Here is a 10,720-nt window from a genome sequence, read left to right on the forward strand (position 1 = left end):
AGAAGGACTTTCATTCTCAGTTATGTGTTTATTAACAATAAAGCGCACCTTAAGTTGTTGATTAAAGTATGTCTGTTTCATAGCTGTTGGGCAGTATATAGATAGTTCTATTGTTTATTTGGCTTTCCACATTGAAGAATGACCCTCTACCCCATTTTTATTCTCACATCATCAATTCACCCTGGACTCTTAAGGGAATGCATTTATTTATATATCCTGTGTCGCCCACCTCAAGGCCACTTCAACAGTGATGAATTCTCCGGACCCCCCATCTGCCCTGGACTAGCCATCTAGGAAACTGAACAAATGCCCAGTGGTCCAATGGCATCATCAGATACTTATGATGCTGGTCATTCGGCAGGTCCGCTCCTTCAATGTGCAGCAGACTGATGAACCCAGGCAGTCTCATACAACTCACTTACGCTGCCTTCAGCTTGTATTCAATGCTGTGATACTCCCATAGGGTCACACAACTTGATGTTACGTGACCATGCTTATCTTCGCCTCCTACTTGAAATTAGGGGCATAAAGATGTAAATTCAAGACCTCATTATCCCTACTTGTGAAGCATGCTCCCAGCTTTATTCAATGTAGGGGGGCAATTGCCCTTCCCTTGATCCGCCCATGCAGGGGGCCACATCTATGCACTGGCCTTGGTGTAGCCAATGTTAACTCCCAGTGTGGTCCTGAATTTAATTAAACTTTAGGCACTATTTCAGGGGCTCATAACCTGTGGGGCATGCCTCCCCTGGGGAGGTTTGTACCAACTCCAGGGAAGGTGTGAGTAGCCTCTCAACTATAATTGTTATATGCAAACTCAGCCTGCCTAAGCCTAAATTTGGGGTTTTAGGAGGCGTAGGTTATAAGATTTTTCACAAGGAAGGTGTGACACCAAAATGGTTAATAACCACTGCACTATATCCAATGTCGTCATCTGTAACACAGTGCGGACAACGATTCCCAAGTGGCAGAGTGTATTTGTTTGGGATGTGTAATTCTTTGCACACTGAAGCAGGACCCCCTCGATGACACATACCTAATGCTCTGTCTCTGACCATAGTTTTTCCACCCAGCCTCTGTCTTTGGCCACTGAAAACCCATGCATCCAACCAGATAATCCATGTAGTAGCAGGTTCATGATCTCATAGCTCAATACACACAGCAAGTTTTAAATATTGTTGTATTAATAAAAAAAAAATAGGTTAACCACATTGGATTTCTGGCCATATCTGTGATGCACAACTGGGTAATTAATTTGCTTTTGTAAGTTTATAATTTGTGAATGCATGTGCTGGTCAGCAACATTTTAAACGTACATGTGTCCTAGAAGCAAGTTATGACAAAGTCAACCTATCTCCTTAACTGATTCTTGCATATACCTATATCCTGCAATATTTCACCACTGTGGCAATACAGGGCCAGGCTGGGTATTTAAAGGGCCAATGGTCAATAAATGACATATTAAAGTGACCTGCATCATTTGCCACCTGCGCATCAAGCAGAATTGGCGTATTTATGGAAAACTAGCATGTTCTATAACCACATATAGAGGTAGTAACAATTTTACACAAGAGACAAGAGGTGTTTGAGGAACATCCATTTGGATCTAAAACATTATATACTGCAGTAGAATGGGGGGGGGGGCGAATTTTGTGTTACACCACTGGTTCTCCATATCAACTTCCAGCAGTATATATGGCTTAGCAACCTGTACTGCTTATCCTTAATAGTACATATTCATCTGCAACCCAAAATTGAAGATATGTATCCTTTGTGGACCTCAAGTGACATGGGAGGTTCGAATTTATGCCTTTTTGTCCTACAGTGCATGGAGTTGCTAGAAAGCAGGGCTTTCCTGAAATGATTAATGTGACTTATAGTAGGGTGAGCGCATTTCTTCCAGGACTGGGGTCCAGCACCTACAATTTGTAAGATTGTAAGCTCACATGAGTAGTTCTTTGCTGCTTCATGTGTCATTGTAATTTTTGCATATTATCAATTTTAACCTCTTGATGACCAATGACGTTCAAAGCACTTACAGAAAAATGGTCAGCTAACAACCGATTACATGTCATGCACATCATGGCATTAAATAAGCTTAGAAAGCAGTCTAAGATCGCTTCCTTTGTTTCAACTGTGTTACTCTATTACCTCAATGTCAAGGCACTCAGCAACACCGAATTTTGCAGCAGCGGCCCAGTGTCTCCCTCTCCCTGGGGTGTCAACTTCCGCCATATATAATATGGGAGCAGACACCTGATTTAAAAGAGCTTAGGAGGCTTCAACCAAAAGCCCACCCCAGGAGGCACTGTGACTGCTCAGGAGAGTAGTCTCAAGCGCCATTGCGAGAGATTTTGCCAGTACTGCATTCAACCATGAAAGTCAATGGACCCCAGCTTTCTTATCACGATGGGATTGGTAAATTAAAAAAATGGTAAAATAACAAATAAAAATTTGGTAGCATCTAAATATAATTGTGCAGTGATGTCACCATCAGGGAAACTATCCAGTTCCAACAAAATGTAAAAAAAAGTCCTGACACTTAAAATACTATTTGAAATACTAGTCTAAAAAATGTATGGTTTGAAAGGGTAAGTTGAATTTAAAGATGTCCCAAATAGGACATGGGTGCAGACGGACCAGATGTCAAAATGGAAAGAAAAGTGCACCTCCTAAACATGGCCTTTTAGCTCTCAAACCACCCAAACATGGGTGGTATCACTGTACTCCGGAGTATACACATTATGTGTTGCTGAATACATATTGGGGTGTTGTTTGGCTGTCGCATATTCCAGGAGCTATAAATGCATACCTGAAGGGCAATGTATTTGGAAAAAAATGACTACCACAAACTTTGACAAAGGCTGGTGGTAGAATTAGTGCGTGGAAAGGGATAAAATACCACCATTTAAAATACCCTGGGGTGTATAGTTTTTAAAGAAATATGGTTTTATGGGGTAAATTGAATTGGCTGGGTTTAAATGTGTCCCAAATAGGACATGTTGGCAGGATGACCAGATGGAACAAAAATTGAAAAACACACACCTCCCAAATGTGGCCTTTTAGCCCCCAACCAGGCAAACCTATGTATGGGTGAGATCACTATACTTCGGGGGTTTTGAGGTGTTCTTTGGCTGTGACATATACCATGAGCTATAAACTCATTTGAACATTTGAAATACACAGGGATATCTAGCTTTCAAAAATATATGGTTTGATGGAGTAAATAAAAAATGTCCTAAATAGGACATGGAGGGATGATGTTTAGATGTCAAAGTTCCAAGATGAAAATATGTACTTCCCAAATGTGGCATTTTACCTCCAAAACAACCTGGCAAACCCATATACGGCTAGTATCACTATGCTCAGGAGATGTTGCAGAACACATATTGGGGTGCTGTTTTGCAGTGATATATACCAGGAGTTCTAAATTTATAGAGCCTGGACTATGTGATATAAGTAACATTGTCAGGTCTACCTGCAGCCACTAGTGGCCACCCTTCACTCTCAGCAGCACCCCTTTCTAATTATTTGGGACAACTGAGCTACGTTCAGCCCTGCCTTTTTATACCTGCTCTGCGCCTTTGCATATGTTTGGCTTGGGTTCCTGTTAGTCTAAAGCTCTGTGTACCTTGTTCTGATCTGCCACGTATGACCTTGGCTACGTTTATGATCCAGATTTGTGTACCAGACCGCAGCGCGTCCAAAACTTACCTACCTGTCCAGCTGTTTCCAAGCCATGTGCCCTGCCAGTGGGCGTCCAAGCTGTGTGTGTCTTGCCAGTGGGCTTCCAAGCTCTGTGCCCTGCCATTCTGATTTCCCCTGTACTCGCTACAGGTCCCGTTTATCCTTCAATTCCAGTCCTGCTTTTCTGTCTTTTGTGTGCCTGTCTGTACCTACCTACCCATCATGATGCATCAAGGGGTACAGACAGAGCCCCTGGTTTCCCTTGTTGACTTGTTTGCCCAGGTCCTGACACCGAAGTACAATTTGTGTGAAAACCTACAAAATAAATTACTACCACAAAGTTTGACAGAGGCCGGTAGTAGAATTAGTGCATGCAAAGTTTTAAAATACCAGCATGTGAAACACCTTGTGGTGTCTAGTTTTCAAAAACATATGGTTTGATGGGGGTAGGTTGAACTACTAACCGTCTTAAATGATGTCCCAAATAGGACATGGCAACAGGATTACCAGTTTTTTGTTTTCTTTTAAATGGTTTCCAAATAGCAAAATGCTAGTTGTACTTATTGCTCTATATGCAAAAAAAGCAAAAAACATAAAGACATTGGAATTTCAAAATAGCTTTTTTCAAATATTTTAAACATTTAAAGCGTTTTTTTAAATTTTTCATAAGAGAAGCTAAAACAGGGGTTAATGTTCATCTCATTGCCCCTATAAATAATGTAATGTAATTATTGAGTTTCTAGGTACGTTATGCCTCTTTGTGCAAGCCCTGGTAAAAAACATTTCATTTTGAGATAATATTCACATCTGTAGCTTCATGCACTCAGTGACCATCCAGACCTGGCCAGGTGGGCGATCTGGTGATAAAATCTGGTTATTTTCTTTCGGTTAAAAACAATTAACCAAAGGAAAATAACTACTAACTAAAATTAGAGGTATCTTTGGCAGAGGTCCTTATCTTTGATATGTCAACTTAGCTCAATTACTGAATGTATTATACTTTTAAAAATCAATAAGCTTGGGGCGTGTCCTGGTGCTTGAGGAAGATGGCCGCACATTAAGTCGGCTCCTGCTCCTTTCTCGACAACAGCAGCCTTTATAGCCTATCCATTTGCCAGACCTGATTGTTTTTCGACATCTTCTCACCCAGCACCGATATGTCCACCCGCAGGGGCGGAAAACAGGGGGCTTCCTCCGAGATGCCTGACTTTTTTAAGAAAAGGGACGCCGCACGGAGTGAGGGCCTAGCGGGAGCAGATGAGGCAGGCCCTTGCACTCGCAGCGACATCGCTGATCTCAAAGCCTGCATGCTCTCGGTCAAACAAGAGCTGCAGTCGGATCTCAAGGCAGGGCTGACGGCTATCTCCGCGGATATTGCCGCTCTGGCCAATAGAACTGTTCAGTTGGAGACTGCGGTTGATGCCCTTACTGCTGCGCAATGCGACCGCGACGCGGCCTTCGCCCGCCTAGAGGCCACGTGCGCGGACCTTCAAGATGCCATGGAGGACTTGGACAACCGCTCCAGACGTTCCAACTTGCGGGTCAGGGGCGTCCCGGAGTCCCTGCCCGATATCCGCTCGTTCCTTCTCCGATATCTGAGACAACTTTTGCCAGACACTCCGGAAGGGGAGCTGCGCTTGGAGCGGGTTCATAGGGCGCTACGCCCGAAACCAGGCTACGGTGCACCCCCCAGGGACATTGTTGTGAAGTGCCATTACTTCACTACCAAGGAGGCAGTCCTGCGCGCCACGCGGAACGTCTCCCCGGAGCTCGACGGAGTGACCCCGGAGTGGTATGCCGACGTCGCCCCTTCTACCCTGCGGAAACGCCGGGCTTTAAAGCCACTTACAGATTTCCTGCGGGAGCACGGAGTCCCCTACAGATGGGGCTTTCCCTTTCGGCTCCTGGTGCAGAAGGGAGGACTACTTCTGCAACTCCGGGAGCTTGAGGATGCCGGGCCCTTCCTGCGTCGCCTCGGATTACGGCCGCCTGTCCACCTAGACCGACGCTCCGATGCGAAGGTTCCATCGCCTCCTCAGGATGGTCGTCCATCGCAAGCTTCGGTATCCCCGCGGTCCTCCCCCGGCCGGGCGGTCAGCCCCGATCCGCCACAAGATCGCCGTTGATTTCTACGTGCTGCCCTGGTTCTTCTGCTTCTGGGGCCATGTACCTACAGGTGTGCCGGACTGTACCCGCGGTTGCCTCCATCCCCCGTGCAGTGGCCAGCTAAGTTCTGCTGTTCCTATCATTTATTTTTATTATTTCTTTTTTCTTGGGACTTTTGCTATGTTTTATTTTTATTTTATTTATATTTTTCTGTGTACTAGCCACATGTGCAGTGATATCTTTGATTGTATATATGGCGCCGCACTTTGCTCTCTACATCGACATACATTACCTTGCCATGCTGTTGCCTACCATACAGGGTGGGATCGGCGTACTCGCCTTACCCCCCCCACGCCTGATTGTACACCTATGCTACACCTGCCTTTGTTGTGGTAGTTTGGGGGCTTCTGTCCCGACCGCGCCGACATCCTCACCTTCCTGTGCTATTCACGTTCACTTACCACACATCTTTCCTTTTTTTTTTTTTTTTTTTTTTTTTTTTTTTTTTTTTTTTTATATTATATATGTATATATACACGTCGCATGTCTGCGGCACTGTGCTTGAGCTACCTTCGTGTGGGGATGTATTCCTAGGCGCTCCACTGCCCATTTGCGCTATGATATGTGGGGTCCTTCCCGCCTATTAGCTCTCGCCTTGATTCATTGGCAGTGGCTACGCCGCACCAACCTTACCACACATCTTTCCTTTTTTTTTTTTTTTTTTTTTTTTTTTTTTTTTTTTTTTTTCTCTATTTTCATATATATCTACACGCCGCATGTCGGTGGCACTGTGTTTGAGCCACCTCCGTGTGGGAATGTATTCCTAGACGCTCCACTACCCATTTGCGTTATGATATATAGGGTCCTTCCCGCCTATTAGCTCTCGCCTTGATTCATTGGCTGTAGCTTCGCACCCACCTTACCACACATGTTTCCAATTTTTTTTTTTATTTTTTTTTTTTATTAATTTTTTTTTTTTTTATATATATATATATACACGCCACATGTCTGTGGCACTGTGCTTGAGCCACCTCCGTGTGGGACTGTGTTCCTGGACGCTCCACTATCCATTTGCATTATGATATATAGGGTCTTTCCCGCCTATTAGCTCTCGCCTTGATTCATTGGCAGTAGCTTCGCACCACCCTTACCACACATCTTTCCACTACCCATTTTTTTTTTTTTTTTTTTTTTTTTTTGTTTGTTTTGCTTTGTTTTGTTATGTTTTCTCTATTTTTATTTATTTCTTTTCAACCATATACGCTCGCGCTTTACGCGCCACTGTGTTGCCACTCCCGATGTTCATACGCCACATTTCGGGGACTGATTTCCACTTACCCAGGGGGGCTATCTTCCATCCTGGACGGTCACTCCGGAGGCGGTGACCCTGAAGCTAGTTGGCACGCCGCTGCTGGTCATTTATCTGTTCTGTGGTATTATTGTACCTTGTTCCAGTTTGCACTGTTTAATGGATGTTATATGCTTGTTCTATTTGTTGTTGAGGGAGCATTCTCTCCATCTCTTCATTCCGGTTCCCCCGAGATACTTTCTTATAGACGTATTTGACTGTAGTCTATTACCTTTGTGCTGCACTGTTCTTTCCCTGGTGGTCTCTCCCACCGGTGCTCTTTCTTATCTTTCTCTTTTCTTTCTCTTTTTTTTTTTTTTTTTTTTTTTTTTTTTTTTTTTTTTTCTCTTTTTCCCTTCTCCTTTCCCTTTTCTCCTCTTCCTCTGCCTCCAGGCCCGGTCGTCTGACAAATGGCTTCCTCCCCGCCGCTAGGGCTGAAGATCATATCCCACAATGTGAAGGGGATGCTCTCCCCGCAGAAACGCCGCATGGCGATTCGACACTATCTTCGATTGCATGCCGATATTATTCTCCTCCAGGAGACCCATTTCCGCAACACATGTATTCCCACCTACTGGGACCCCCGATATCCCATGCACTTTCACTCGGCGGCTCCGGACAAGCAGAACGGTGTCACTATTCTCATACATAAACGACTTCCCTTCCGCGTACTTCACTCGTCCTCGGACTTGGATGGTCGATTTCTCCGATTGGATGGCCTGCTCAATGACCAACCAGTTTCGATAGTAAACGTCTATGCTCCCAGTCCTCCGTGCTCTGCGTTCTTTGACAAGCTTCTGCACCTGCTCCTCACGGTTCCGCCGGGAGGCCTTATCCTTGGAGGGGACTTCAACTCTGTGATGGATCCTTACATGGACAGGACGCTTTCCTCAGCCTCCACCTGCCCAAAGCTCCTCTTTAAACCTTTGCAACGTTTTGTCAAAACCCTTGGATTGTTTGATGCCTGGAGACTTCTCCATCCCACGGACCGGGATTACTCTTTTTATTCTCACCCTCACACAATGTACTCCAGACTGGACTATTTCTTTCTGAATCAGCGCCTCCTCCCCTCGCTCCTTGCCTCCAAAATTCATGAGATTTCATGGTCGGATCACGCTATGGTGGAGATATCGCTCGCGGACCTTCAACCTCCTAATTTGCGACCCTTCTGGCGGCTCAACGACGCTCTACTTCTCGATCCTGAAGTCCGAGGGACCATCACGCAATCTCTTACCGACTATTTTGCTGAGAACTCCACTCCTGGGGTTGCTTTGGGTACTGTTTGGGATGCACATAAGGCGGTCCTCCGGGGCCAATTTATTGCCCTGACTTCTGCCAAGCGGAAACGACTTCAATCCCAAGTTCAAGACCTTACTGCCTCGTTGCTTGCGTTGCAATCTGACCATAAGCGTTCTGGTGACCCTCGTGTTCTCCGAGAGATCGTAGCGACTAGGGGCCAATTGAATCTGTTACTCTCTACGGACTCCATTAAAGCAATCCTTCGTACTAAGCAAAAGTTTTTTGAGAAGGCTAATAAGCCAGATACTATGATGGCCAGGAAACTGGCGAACCTTACTCGCTCCCGGACTATACGCACCATTAAGACCAGATCGGGCTGTTTGACATCCGACCCTGAAGCCATTTCAGATAGATTTGCTGAGTACTACTCCCATCTCTACGACGGCAAAAAAACATCTTCATCTCCGGCCCTCGCTTCTGATTTGCGCCGCTTCCTCTTGGACTGTAAACTGCCTTCGCTCACTCCGACGACCCTTGCTGCGCTTAATGCTCCTATCACGGTGGACGAAGTAGCTGCTGCCTTGAAGCTTTTCAAGAACCCGAAGGCCCCGGGCCCAGATGGCTTTACCGCCAAGTACTACAAGTCTTTTGCCGCATGTCTTCTCCCACACCTTACGAATCTCTTCAATGCCTTTCTCACAGGTGAAGCGCGTCCTTCCTTGGACATGCAGAGGGCCAAGATAGTCATGATCCCTAAAGAGGGTAAGGACCCCTCCCTTTGCACTAGTTATAGACCCATCTCCCTCATTAACTTAGATTTAAAATTATTCGCTAAAGTTCTCGCCCTTCGCTTGAACGAGGTCCTGCCTTCCCTGATCCATCTTGATCAGGTGGGCTTTGTCCCGGGCAGGGAGGCCCCAGATAATATTCGGCGTACACTGACCCTACTCCACTCGTGTCGGAGGTCCGGCACGCCTATGATGCTTCTGTCCCTGGATGCTGAGAAGGCCTTCGACCGGGTGGATTGGGGATATTTGTGGTCCACTATGCAGGCTTTTGGTTTCGCTGGCGCCTTTCTGAGGGGTACCCAAGCCCTATATACACAGCCTTCCGCTGTGGTGGACATCGGCACGTTCCGCTCTAAGTCCTTTGCAATTAGGGGAGGGACCCGCCAGGGATGCCCTCTGTCGCCCCTGTTGTTTGCACTGGCCATTGAACCCTTGGCCCAGGCTATCCGCCTGCACCCTGACATTAGGGGCCCTACGGTTGGTGGCCACGATTATAAACTTAGCCTGTTTGCTGACGATGTCCTACTCTCCCTGACGTCCCCTCTCACGTCTCTTCCTAATTTATATGAATTGTTGGGACGCTTTGGGAAACTTTCGGGTTACAAGATCAATTCCGACAAGTGTGAGGCCCTGAATGTGTCCCTCCCCAGTCCCATGGTAAAGCTCCTTTCTCTTAATTTCGATTTCAGGTGGCAGCTTCACTCCCTACGGTCTCTTGGTATTAATATCACCCCCTCCCATGAGCAGATGTATGCCGCTAACTACCCGCAATTAATTACGACCCTTAAGCGAGATCTATCCACCTGGTCCTCCTATTCCCTGTCCTTTATGGGGAGAATATATGCAGTAAAAATGACACTGTTACCTAAACTGTTGTACCTTTTCCGCTCCATCCCCTTGCCGATCCGACGGAGGGACGTTGCTGGCCTCCAAAGTGCTATTGAGAGATTCGTCTGGCAGGGTCGACGTAGTCGGCTGGCTAAATCCACCCTCTACCAACCAAAGACGGCCGGGGGATTGTCCGCCCCCCTCCTTTACGAATATTATGTCGCAGCTCAATTGGCGATGCTCCTATCCATTTCAGTGAGCTCTCCCCCAGCACGATGGGTCCACCTGGAAGCGGATATTTGCCTCGGGACGCGGCCGCAATGGCTTTTGTGGTACCCCACTCTAGACAAATCAAAGATCCAGCATTGCCCCACCCTCCTTCACTCGCTTACCTTGTGGTTTCAAGTTCGACGTAAATTCCGGCTCACAGACATCGGCACCAGGATGACTCCACTGTTCCAGAACCCGGAGTTCCCTGCGGGTCTCCAAGTACGCCCGTTCCAATGGTGGGTCGCCAAGGGTCTTGTCGCAGTGGGAGATTTGCTCCTGAATGATCGCCCCTACTCCTTTCAACAGTTGTCCTCCTTGCGTGAGATCCCTCCCACGGAATTATTCCGCTATCATCAGCTCTCCCATTTTCTTCAACAATTTCTCAGGCGCCATCCCAACCATGCACCTACGTTTTACGAAAAGGCGAGCCGTCAGGCTCATAAACAGAGTGGAG

This window comes from Sceloporus occidentalis, unplaced genomic scaffold (genome assembly GCF_023333645.1).
Source record: "Sceloporus occidentalis isolate IW3139 unplaced genomic scaffold, rSceOcc1.0.p SCAF_35, whole genome shotgun sequence".
NCBI lineage: Eukaryota > Metazoa > Chordata > Lepidosauria > Squamata > Phrynosomatidae > Sceloporus > Sceloporus occidentalis.